Source organism: Mus pahari, chromosome 12 (assembly GCF_900095145.1).
Source record: "Mus pahari chromosome 12, PAHARI_EIJ_v1.1, whole genome shotgun sequence".
Classification (NCBI taxonomy): Eukaryota; Metazoa; Chordata; class Mammalia; order Rodentia; family Muridae; genus Mus; species Mus pahari.
In genome coordinates this window covers 57,203,999-57,217,517 of record NC_034601.1, presented here as the reverse complement: position 1 = coordinate 57,217,517, position 13,519 = coordinate 57,203,999, and positions in this window count along the sequence as shown.

The window sequence follows — 13,519 nt, the reverse complement described above, 5'->3', positions numbered from 1 at the left end:
ACCTCTTATTTACTATATTTAATATTAAGCTATTAATATTTCATATATTCATTGATTATAGATTCCACATGTAAGTGAGAACATGCCATGCTTCTTTTACTGTGCTTATTTAACCTAATGCTTCCAAGATTCATCCAATTGCAAAAGGTACTACTTCCTACATTAAGTGTGTGTGCATTTGTGTTTAAGATCATGTCTTTATATTGCTTTTACCTATTTATTATTGATGGAAGTTTAGATTATTTCAGATAATGACTATTGTGGGTTTTATACTAAATAACATGTGAGTCTAGCTGTGCCGTGAAGAGCAGATTTTATTTACTATTCAGAAATGGGATTCCTGGATTTTATTTTAAATTTTTGAGGAATTTTCTAATATTTATAATAATTTACAAGAATTCTCTTAGTATTCACTGATTCCCCCTTTCCACATCCTTGTCAATAACTTTTTTTTGATAACTCTTCTGACAGGTGTATAGAAACATCTCATGGATTTGATTTGTATTCCCTGTATAATTTGTGAGGTTGAACATCTTTTCATATAATTATCTGCCACCTTTTTGCAGTGCATTAAGAAATGTCTTCTTTCGGGTGCGTTGTTTACTTATAAATTGGGTTGTGTTTGGCTGTTGAGTTATATGACTTTTGTATTAATATTTTGAATATTAATTTCTCATTGAACATGCTATGCACGTATTTTCTCCATTGCATAGGTTTAATTTTTCCTTCAGTTATTTCTGCTTTTGCTGAAGCTTTTTTATTTACTTCGCTTTTGTTGCCTACTCCTTTGCAGATGCTGCCCTACACACAGAGAGGAACCATTTCCTTGGTTTAGCTTTTAGTGGTTTTACTTTTTAAGGTATTGTGCATACATTTTTAATCATCCACTTGAGTTGTTCTTTGATGTGAAATCAAGTTTCAGTCTTGTTCTACTTATTGTGGACACTCACTGTTCCATTCAGCCTTTATCGAAGACACTGCCTTTCCTTATTGTGACTTCTTTGTCAAAGACCAGGTGACTATAAATGTATCAGATTGATTTCATCTTTTCTAGATTGCCCCTGTGGTCTGTATTCTGTGTCTGTGATGCTGTCAACCAAAATCTTTGGTGATTACGACACCTTGGGAATATATTTGGGAGTAATAACATATGACTTCTTCAGCTCTCTTTTGATTCCAAATTTTACATAACCCTAAATAAATTTTAAGATTTAAAAAAAATTGTAAAGATATACTGAGAGTTTTATAGGGACTGCATAAATCCAAAAAAATTCTTTGATACTTTAGACATCTTAAAATATTACCTTAACTCACAGATATAGGATGTCATTTTATTAATATGCTTTATCAGTTTCTTTCATGAATGTTATATAATTTTCAGCTATAACCTATTTATTTTGTTGAAGTATTGTTTCTGACATTTATATTAGTTTTTTCAGCAATTGTCAATGTAATGATTTCCTTAAACTTTTGGTGTGTGTGTGTGTGTGTGTGTGTGTGTGTGTGTGTGTGTGTGTATGAGTGTGTGCACACTAATTGCCACTAAATTTTGCATATTGAATTGACATTCCTGAAACTTACTGAATTTAGTAGAACTAACAAATGTTAACTTCTGCTATTGTTGAATATTTATTGACTTATGAGATGACATCTACAAGTAGAGCTACTTTACTTTTGCTTTCTATGTTTTATGTCTTTTTTATGGTTCTTTAAGTCAGAGGTTTGCTGTGTCAGCCACTTATCTGACTAGTAAGCTCTCCTGATCCATCTGTCTCTGTCCACATTGCTGGGGTTAGTAGTACACACGGCCATGCCCAATATTTTACATGGGTATTGGAGGTATAAACTCAGGTCTTCCTGCTTACAGATCAAGCATTTTTATCCACTGAACCATCTACCCACCCCTCAGTTTCCTTTTTATTTCTTCTAGGACAGGGGTCCAAGGTTATGATTTTCAGATTCTTTGTAGTTTTGGGGTCTTCTTTTCTTACCACTGTTGACCTTCGAATCATTCCTTTGTGCATGGAAAAGATCTGAAATTCTTTTTATCATAAGCTTGTTAAGAATTGTTTTGTAACCTCAGATTTACTTATACTGTAGAATATTCTGTGTTCATTTAAAAGAGTGTATATTCCTCCTGCTGTTGGTTGTAAAGTTTTGTATATGCCTATAATGTTAACCTTATCCTATAGTTATATTTAAATTGGTTTATTGTTTTCTTTGGGTACTCTATGGATTAACCTGCTGAAGTCTTTTTGTATTATTGGATTCATATTAGGTTCTCTTTTTACAATGTCAACATTTGTTTTATATATTTAAGAGTTCTCATGTGGTTTGAATATATTTATAGTTACATTTTTTTTCCTATGGCGATGACCTTTTATCCACATATTATACTAACCAGTTTTGAGAAAGTTGTAACAAAGCCTGATATATAAATTTAACCTGCGGTGTCACTCTCATTGCTTATTATTTTTATGAGATATCATTTTATTCAGTCTCTTTGTGTTCTTTTGAAGCTAAAGTGTGGCCCTTGTGATAGCATACCACTAAAATGTGATAGTTGTATCTATTCATCCCTATCATGTCTTTGATTTGAGACTTTAATAAATTTACATTTAGGAGCATATCTCTCTTAATATTGAAGGCAGTTTATCAAGGAACAAAGATGAAGAAAGAAGAGAAGGAAGAGGAATCATCCTCATCCTCATCACCACCATCATCAGATCATTATCATGTCATCATTACTTTATTTTATAAGGCTTTTTGTTTTATCAGAATAGAGAGAGAGAGAGAGAGAGAGAGAGAGAGAGAGAGAGAGAGAGAGAGAGAGAGAGATCTACCATTGTGGTATTATTTAACTTCATCTCCTTGTAGTAGTCTAATGGATGATACAACATAGTCTGTAACATACCGTCATATAAAAATGTCTTGTATAATACATAAATTAGAAATAATTTGGTATACTATAATAAAGGAATATATTTAGGCATTTGGGATCTTGGTTAAATTGGAAAGCAAGTAGTAACTTTAAATAAATCCTTGAGTCAACTGCCTACCATTTCCCCTAACTTATTTTGAATACCATAAATTACTTTTACTGATGTTCATATTCTTTCTATCTACATTAATTTTTCTTCACAATCATGTTCATTAGACTCATTTATCTTATTATTAAAATAAATGTTATTTTACTAAGGTGTTTAGTATTTTACTATTAGACAAAGGAAGAGGACGAGGAGGAAGAGGAGGAGGAGGAGGACAACAAGAACAACACAACAACTAAGAAAAGTTGTGAATTTCTTGTGTGATTTCTATAGAATCTTCCACTCATCTACCCAAAGGCTATGGATATTAGAAAGCCACCATGTGCCAGAAAGATTTTGCTGACAGGACCCTGATAAAGCTATCTCTTGTGAGGTTATCCCAGTGTCTGGCAAATACAGAAATGGATGCTCACAGTCATCTATTGGATGGAACACAGGGCCCCTAATGAAGGAGCTAGAGAAAATAGCCAAGGAGCTAGAGGGGTCAGCAACCCTATAGGAGGAACAACAATATGAACTAACCAGTACCCCTTGAGAGCTTGTGTTTCTAGTTGCATATGTAGCAGTGAATGGCCTAGTCGGCCATCAATGGGAGGGGAGACCCTTAGTCTTGTGAAGATCATATGCCCCAATACAGAGGAATGCCAGGGCTAGGAAGCAGGAGTAGATGGGTTGGGGAGCAGGGTGGGGGGAGGGTATAGGAGAGTTTCGGGAAAGCATTTGAAATATAAATGAAGAAAATATCTAAGAAAAAAATAAAAAAAGAAAGAAAGCCACCATGTGTAATTTTATGTATTGCCCAAATTTGATGACTAACCCATGAAATTGCACACACAGTTAATTGTCTTTGGGGGAATTTATGTTTCTTTTGCTTTAATTATCAAGTCAATAGGTATTTGTATCTTTCTAAAAAGATTTATTTATTTATTTATTTATTTATTTATTTAATGTATGTGAGTACACTGTTACTGTCTTCAGACACACCAGAAGAGGGCATCAGATCCCATTATAGATGGTTGTGAGCCAACATGTGGTTGCTGGGAACTGAACTCAGGACTGCTGGAAAAGTAGTCAGTGCTCTTAACTGCTGAGCCATCTCTCTAGCCCCTATTTGTATCTTCTTGAATGTTCCTCATGTCAAATAGGAAACAAACCTCTCCAGAGCAATATTATGGGCAATGGCGATTCCTGTAAATCTATAACCATTCATCATCCTCTAGGCCATAGTTGATATACATATTCTAGTCTATGTGGCAGCAAGGAGAACAATTGAAGAAAGGTGATATAGATGAGAACCAGGCATGGTTCTCATGGATCAGTGAAAATTTCATCATTAGCTGAGTCTAGCATGTGAGGTTCAAGGATCACAATCAAAGAAGACCACAAGCAAAGACTACAAACTTGAGATTCCACTGTTATAGTCCACATTGTATATTGCCTAGTGATCAAAGGGAAATGGGTAGGTAATTCAGAACTGGATGAAGTAGAGGAATTTGAATCCCTCTTCATGTGGGACTTAGGTGTTCAAAATAATTCAAAGTGAGAAGACCACAAATCCTGGGTGGTCAACATTCACATGTACCAGTGATGAAGAAGGCAGAATTAAAACAGCAACAGCCAAAGTTGAGGTAATTCCCTGATATTCTGGGACCTAGATCTTAGAATGGGGATGAATGATACCATAACAAGCTGCAGGATTTTCCCTGTCCAATTACATTAGTGTGGCAGGAGGCCTGTCATTGGGTAAGGCAAAGGGTGGCAGAGAGAAGGTTGCAGAGATAGGGAGCATCTCAGGAGAGAAAGAGAAGGCCAAGATAGAGGAGGATGGACAGGAAGAAGAACCTGAACCAGCATTGCTTTATATTGCCACAGGTAGTTATAACATAAGGTTAGAGTAATTGGAATAATCTGTTTAATCTACATGGGCAGCTTTTATCATTATCAATTGTTGCTGAAATTATTGTATTGGCATCTTGTGAATTGAGAATTTATTGATACATAAATCTGACTTGTTAATTACAAGCTTCTACAGTTTTGCTTTACTGGGTTACTGAAATGTGGGGTTGACAACTACAGGGGTTTATGACAGAGAGAGAACTAGAGACTCTAGAAACAAGAGAACCAGAGCTGGGAACACAACAATCCAACAATCGGGGGGCTAGCTAGAGAGAGTTGCCAGAGGCAGGAGTGTGGGAAGCCTGCAGGAAGAGAGCAGCTGGCATGCGGAGAATTGGTGGGTTCATTTTTAATATTTCCCGCATCAATAATAACTCCCTCCATTTTGAAGTAGCCATATTTCATTGTGAACCTTAATTTGAGAAAATTGAAATTCCATACTAGAATAAATTTTATTGACTGAAAGAATTAAACTGGCTTATAGACAAGCCCCAAGATGGCAGGGGTGAGAGAGAGAGAGAAAGAGAGAGAGAGAGAGAGAGAGAGAGAGAGAGAGAGAGAGAGAGAGAGAATGAGAGAAAGAGAATGAGAGAGAGAGATCTGAAAAAAATCAATGACAAAAATGTTAGTACATATCTCTGACTTTGCTTTTCATTAAACCAATTAATTATTAGACACAATAACTTTTAAAACTACGCCATGCTTTCCCATAATGTAGGAAAGTTACATGGGGCAAGAATATGGTCAATTTCCATTGTCCTTGGTTCAGACATTTGGGCCAAGTAGTTTTTGGCAGAGGATATTAATGTTAAAGGTCAAAATCTTACAATGAAAATGTGTTTTAATTATAGAACTCCATTACAATCTTTAGGATGGATTTTGTATACAATGGATATGTTAAAATATTCCATTGTATATTATTTCTCATTTCAGTGTTAGAGTATTTACCGACATCTATTCTTAATGTCAAGAAATATTTATCTAGAAACATACTATGCATAAAATGTTTAATATCTTAGTGGCATTATGTCAAGTAGATGTGTGAGATATGTACTTGACTTGAATTGTTTCAGCTGATGCAGAATTGTAAAGCAGTTGCCTATAGAGATTATTATTATTATTTTTCCCTGATCAAAGACATTTTGGTAGTGCCTATCCGCTTGTAAAGATAGATGAGGAAAGAATTATATTCATTATTTAAGTCTGTAAGGATGACTTAATCACAAGGACCTTACAATTTTGAAATTCCATTTAATGCATTAAAATTTGAAATATTTATTTTGTCAAGTGAAGGTCCAGAAATAGAGAACAAGAAGTGTTATTTGGAAGACAGTCTATAAATTTCATAATATTATAAAAAAGATTAATTTTCTTCAGTATGTAAAGAATTGTTGGAGTCCTATATGATGGTCGCCATGGACCTTCATGCTTAGTATTTGGGACAAAAAGGATTGTTCTTCATTGCAATAATGATTTTTTGATTTGGTTTTGGACAATTTAGTGTTTTACCTCTATATATTTATCAAGCTTTTTGGAGGAAATATTTTACTAATGTATAAATGCAATGAGAAAAATAGAAACAGTTTTCTGCCTTTTTTTTTGTTGGATTTGACTTATTTATTTTCAGTATCAAAGCATAATCAAAGCCGCAATGTTTGGACAGGTACTCAGCAATTCACTCTGTGCTCTTACTTTCATTAATGAGATTGTTCAATCAAACATAGCAACTGTTCAAAACAAAATGTAAAACTGTTAAAGTGACCCATGCCAAAAACAAATTTAACATTTTCCTTGCTATCATAATCAAATGAAAAGAAAATACTTCCAGATTCAATTTCAACTTAGTCTCTCATTCCCTTCTCTCACAATATTGTTCACAACAACATACAGAATATTGGCTTTTTATATATTTTATTAGCAGAATTTTAATACCATTTTCAAATATAAATTATTTATCTTTTAATTTTAATTGTTTCAGCTGATGCTACATATTCAGCTGGTGCAATGGATCCCTCCATGTGTACTCTTTTATTGGATATTTTATTTATGTACATTTCAAATGTTATACCCTCTCCTGGTTTCCCCTCCAGAAATCCTCTATTCCATCCTCCCTCCCCCTGCTTCTATGAGGATGCTCACCCATCCATCCACCTATTCCTGCCTCCCCACCCTGGCATTCCTCTACACTGGGATATGGAGCCTCCACAGGACCAAGGGCCTCTCCTTCCGACAAGGACATCCTCTACATGTTAGGCTGGCACAATGGATCCCTCCATGTGTACTCTTTGGTTGGTGGTTTGGTCCCTGGGAGTTCTGGGGGCTCTGGTTGGTTCATATTGTTGTTCTTCCTTTGGGTTACAAACCCCTTAAGCTCCTTCAGTCCTTTCTCTTAACTCCTCCACTGGGGACCCTGTGTTCAGTCCAACGATTGGCTATGAGCATCTGCCTCTGTACTTGTCAGGCTCTGGCCGGGTCTCTCAGGAGACAGCTATATCAGGCTCCTGTCAGCAAGCACTTGTTGGAATGCACATAGTGGCTTGATTGGGTGTCTGTATATGGGATGGACCCCCAGGTGGGGCAGTCTCTGGATAGACTGTCCTTCAGTCTCTGCTCCATTCTTGCCTCCATATTTCCTTTCTTGAGTATTTTGTTCCCCCTTCTAAGAAGGACTGAAACATTCACACTTTGGTCTTCCTTCTTCTTGAGCTTCATGTGATTTTTGAATTGTACATTGGGTATTCCGAATTTCTGGGTTAATATCCACTTATCAGTGAATGCATACCATGTGTGTTCTTTTGTGACTGGGTTTCCTCACTCAGGATGATATTTTCTAGTTCCATCAATTTGCCTAAGAATTTCATGAGTTCATAGTTTTTAAAAGCTGAGTTGTATTTCATTGTTTAAATGTACCACATTTTCTGTATCCATTGCTTTGTTGAGGGACATCTGGGTTCTTTCCAGCTTCTGGCTATTATAAATAAGGCTGCTATGAACATAGTGGAACATGTGTCCTTGTTATATGTTGGATCATCTTCTGAGTATGTACCCAGGAGTGGTATAGCTGGGTCCTCAGGTAGTACTATGTCCAATTTTCTGAGTAACTGACAGATTGATTTCCAGAGTAGTTGTGCCAGCTTGCAATCTCACAAACAATGGAGGAGCATTCCTATTTCTCTACATCTTCACAAGCATCTGTTGTCACCTGAGTTTTTTTATCTTGGCCATTCTGACTGGTGTGAGGTGGAATCTCAGGGTTGTTTTGATTTGCATTTCCCTGATGACTAAGGATGTTGAACATTTCTTTAGGTGCTTCTCAGCCATTAGATATTCCTCAGTTGAATTCTTTGTTTAGCTATGTACCCCATTTTTTAATAGGGTTATTGAGTTCTCTGGAGTATAACTTCTTGTGTTCTTTGTATACATTGACCCTCCGTAGGATGTAGGGTTGGTAAAGAGCTTTTCCTAATTTGTTTGTTGCTGGTTTGTCCTATTGACAGTGATCCACAAATAGTTCAAACCTTGAAATTAAAGCACGATCTACTCAGGCAGGCACGAGATTCTGTTAGGTTTAAAGCTGAAATAAACAGCTAATGTGCAAAGATGATGACTTATTCATAAACTGTCTCTCATTTCTATTGTCATGTATTCTCTAGATTGTGTGCCCGAGCCTTTTCTATTTGATGGCTTTGGTCATGGTGTCCTTTCTCCTTTAGCATTTGTCAAACTGCGTTATACTTTTCAGTTCACTCTTGAAACAACATTCTTGCTGTATTTAAAGTCACATGCATTGACAGGCTATATTCATCTTGCTCAATATTATATTTCTCTCAAATGAGCACAGATTTTGGCACATGTTAAGCTCTTGTTTACACATACAGCTGAATGAAGAAATGAAAAGAGAAACGTCCTAAGAGAATACTGGGAAATGATAGGTGAAAATGAATATACTTTTGAGGGAATATTTTTTAAAAATAACTTCCACTTACAATCAAATCCTTTCCTTGTTATAAACAGGAATAAATATAGAAATTAATTGGGAAACTCAGGATGAGTACATATGACAGGAGGAAGAGCTTGCTCCACAGTGATTTAAACAAAACCAGAAATAGGTTTTGGCATGTAGGGACTTGAGAACAGATGCACATGCTTGAACTCTAAGTTTCTCATACTTTTTAAAATTTAATTAATATAGTTAAATCACCATGCTCCCTTTAGTGAACATTAAATCCAACACATTACATATTGTTATGACTTTTGAAATAAAATACTGAAATTGAAATGTATTTTATTACTTTAGAGTTGAAATTCTAAAGTATCTATAATTCCTAATATCAATATTACATTAAATTACACACACACACACACACACACACACACACACACACACAGAGAAGTTGATATATTTTAAAGTCAATTATAAACCAAATCAATTAGGAAATTAATGATTGGGATGAAAATAGGTTATTGTAATTCAGCTATTCAGTTTATTTAGATGCAATGATTTTTGTTAAAACAAAATTTTTAGACAAAAAAAGAGAAAATTGAATGAGAAACTCGATTTTAGATTAAATGTGAGACAGCAAAGTGCTCTAATTCAATTTATCTTCAAAAATGCCATGAGAAAAAACAGAACACTAACCCAAATAACAGAGAAAAAAAAAACACAGTCTTTAATGAAATAAAGAAGTGTCTATAGTCTTGGCAACTAAAGTATAAAGAATATGTGCAAAAATGCACATGGGATTGGGAACAATTAAAAAAAATGTTCAGGACCAGATTTCTCTTCAAATCTTTAGTTCATTTTTGCTCTTAGTATCTTTGAAGGGTTCCAAAAACCACACCACATTTCCCCCTAGGGATTTGCCCTGATTGAGTAGGAGCTGAGTGGGGCTGAGGACTGTCTGGTAACTGACTGGGTCACACTTCTGCTTTTCATACTGTGAGCACTTTGCATGCAGCATCTAAGGATTGCTTTAGTGCTTTTCTGCACAGATTTTTTCATACAGCGTGGCCTTACAATGCAACCCTGTATGTTTATCATCCGTCCTTCAAGAAACAGAGATCTCTTTTGGTACTAGAGGGAAACCCGGACCTGTGTGATGCTCGCAGTAAAATATTCCCAAAGGATTTTTCTGGATTGGTTTTCCTATTCGATGAAGTCACAAATGAAGAAATCTGTCTTTGGTTTGATCTGATTTAGTCTCCATCCTGATCTGACCAAAGTTTAGATAAAGCCAAAATACACAAAATTATACTTTGGAATGCATAAATTTACCAAGAACAGAGGGATTTAAACTATGCCCCCCTCTTAGGTCTATAATATTTTTTTAAATAAATAAGCTGTGGAAGTATGTAATTTCCTAGGGAAATTAAAAAGAGCAAATCCATCCAGGTTGAAATTTAAAACAAATCAATAGAGTAGTACCTGTAAAACAAAAGAAGAAAATGTCCAGACAGTTAAACATATAAATATAATAGATGTCGCTGAATGGATTCACAGGTGAACTCTTTCATGATTCCAATGAATAGTAAGCATGCATTTCAGCTTTTTCAGACTAGAGGTGTCATGGCACCTCAGGAGACTCAAGGTTGGGCCTGTACTGCTCTTACTGCCAAAAGCTGGCACAGCTCTTAGATGGCACAGCTGCTAAGAACTCTTTCACATTTTATTAATATATTTGAGAAGTTCATACACAAGTACTTTATTTAATCATTTCTACCCCACATTTTCTATGCCTCTATTTCCTCCCACATCCTGTCCACTCCCTTTCAACTTCATGACATCATCTTTCATTATTGCTGTTAAATGAATTTAGTGTTGCTAATATTTATGTGTGTTTATGGATGACCACTTGGGATTGGATAAATTATAAGAGTCCAAAGGCCAAAATATACCTGTCTGCTCCAGGATTCTTTATTCGGTATATGACAGGGAAGATACACCCCAAACATCTTAACAATGTGTTCCTAAACTAGACCTTCAGAGTAACTAACAGTTGACCTCTCAGCAGGCATGGATCTGGGAAATCTCACAATGCTCAAACCCTACATGAAGAGCTACAGACAATGACTTTTGACAGGGGAAGAATTAGAGGTCTCCAGGAACACACCCCCTGAGAGGCTTTTAGTGTGACATCACAGTCCTTTGGCTTTCAGTTTAAGGTAGAAGGGGGCTGGTGGAAAACGTAAGTGAATGTGACTCTTATCCCCTAGAGTAAGTTGTTCTGAGACTCAGGGAATTTGAATAGTTTAAAAATAGTTATACCCATATGCTCTAGAAGGGAGAGAAATAAGAATTCTATAAGCCTTACATCCCCTATGACAGGAAGCTCACTAACCTAAGCTACTCAGTGGCTTACCTGGCCACAGGATGAAGCCAAGCAGAGCACAGAGATCACACCACAAGCCACAGAGAACCACCCTTGGTAAGTAAGGCTCAGCCCTATTCCAGGGATTCACTACTATGCCTACCCTTATTCTGACTACAAACTAGGAACTATTACCTGTCATTGGTTATGGATCATCTTTAAGTGAGACTCAGGCAAACTTCTTGGAAGAACAAGCAAGGATCCGATAAGAAATGTCATTATATCTTTTGACAGTGCATTTTGACTAATGAAGCAAAGAACCTGTCACTAAGTTCAAACTTAAAGACTCTTCAACTTTCCAATTTTGCCACCATGTTCAAAGTACAACCATTGAAAACTGTAGGGCATAACTAAACCATGCCCAAAATTGGTAGAGGTAGGTCAAAAAGTTAAGTCTAACTCTGTCCTTAGCACTTAACATCAGGGAATAGCGTTTTTCTGTTCACTGATTTTTTTTTTTTTCCTGAAAGCTGACCTAAGACATTACTAAGAGAAGGTGGCAGAAATAATTGACCCAAATCTGGGTTTAAGACTTGAGAAAATTTCTTGCCACTTTTTATTTGTGTCCCACTTCTTTTGTATTGTTGTTTTGTTACAAGACAGTGTAGCCCTGGCTGCCCTGGAACACACTATGTAGACCAGGCTGGCCTTGAACTCACAGAGATCCACTTGCCCCTTTCTTCCCAAGGGGTGGGATTAACTATGCACTTTCGAATTTTTAAATTTTAGTGTTGAAAGTCTCAGTATGCTATAGGAAAGAATATGTTATAAGAACAAGGACAGCAGAATGCTGTGTCGAAATATGGAAACAAAATAAACTTAGCAGCGACAGTGTTCCATCTGGTCTCTAGGACCAAGGAAGGGGCATCTGGAAGAACAACCCTCATTAAGAAAAGCAGAAGAACTTCCAAGTCATGTCAGAATGAGCATGAAACTATGGATCAAATAATACGGATCTTGTTTTAACTGTTTACAGTTTGGCAGCAGTAAATTCTATAGACATGGATAGTGAACTGGTACCACCATTATTTTTTTGTTTAACGTTGTTAGAAAACATCCCACCAATTCAAATTGCCAAAAGAAAGTTATAATGAATATCAAAATGAGGTTACTATTCTTTGTGTATGTAACATAATTAGATGAATAGAATTTTCAAGAGCAGAAATATCTGGCAAAATAATTTTGAAAATTATTATAGAAAATTATTAGCTTTCTTATCTAGTATCTCTTAGGAACTACATGCTGCATTAACAAGATCTTAACAATAACAACACAAATAAGTAGGCCAGTGTGGAAGGAAGAAATCTTATAGGCTCCATCCCTAATAGAGAAGCACAGACTACTAAAGAATGCTGAGAATAGAAGAAATAGTCTTTCCCAGGAAAGAGCCTCCAAGTTCGTTATCTAATACCAAGTGGTCATCCATGAAGTCATATACTTGTAAGTCACACTAAACAGACCGAGCCATTTGAAGTGTATGTGTGAGACTGTGTAACAATATTAATCAAAGAAAAAGAGGCCACTGACCTGAGAAGGAGTAATGAGATGAGACATGGAAGGAAGGGGCTTGAGGGAAGGGACATGGCAAGGTTCAAGGGAGGAAGGGAAGGGAAGAAAGAGTATTATATTGCAATTAACTTTTAGAAGTAATGGGTTTTGAAATACAATGAGTGAGACTATTCACTAATATAATTAAAAGATAACAAAATGTAGAAAAGCTTAGCTAGAAAACTAACATGCTTATTTGGAGAAAACTTAGAATTGGTTCAAGATATCAAAGAAGCCAAAATGATTAGTTTCTCTCCTGTTGTGTTAAAATACTTAATATGTTAATACTTCAAAGAGTGACTAATAAACTAATTTTTATCCACATAAAAAAGGTGACGAACTTCCACAAATATGGCCGAAATTTATCCTAGCAAATCAGTCACTGAAAAATAACAAAGAAAATATTGAATGAGGAGCTTCAAGAAAAACTGTATTTAAGAGCACAACTGTCCAACCCGAATAGTAAGTTTTATGTTATCAAGAGGAATGAGAACCAATGAGAGATTGAATATCTTAGGAAAAACTGGTAGGTAGGGAATATGAGGAAGTGGTATTTTAGTACCTGCTACTGAGACAACAAGCACACTCATTAAAACTGTATCACTATACTGCTCCCTTTATATTAAATAAATTTCATATGGCTCAAAAATATGAACTTTA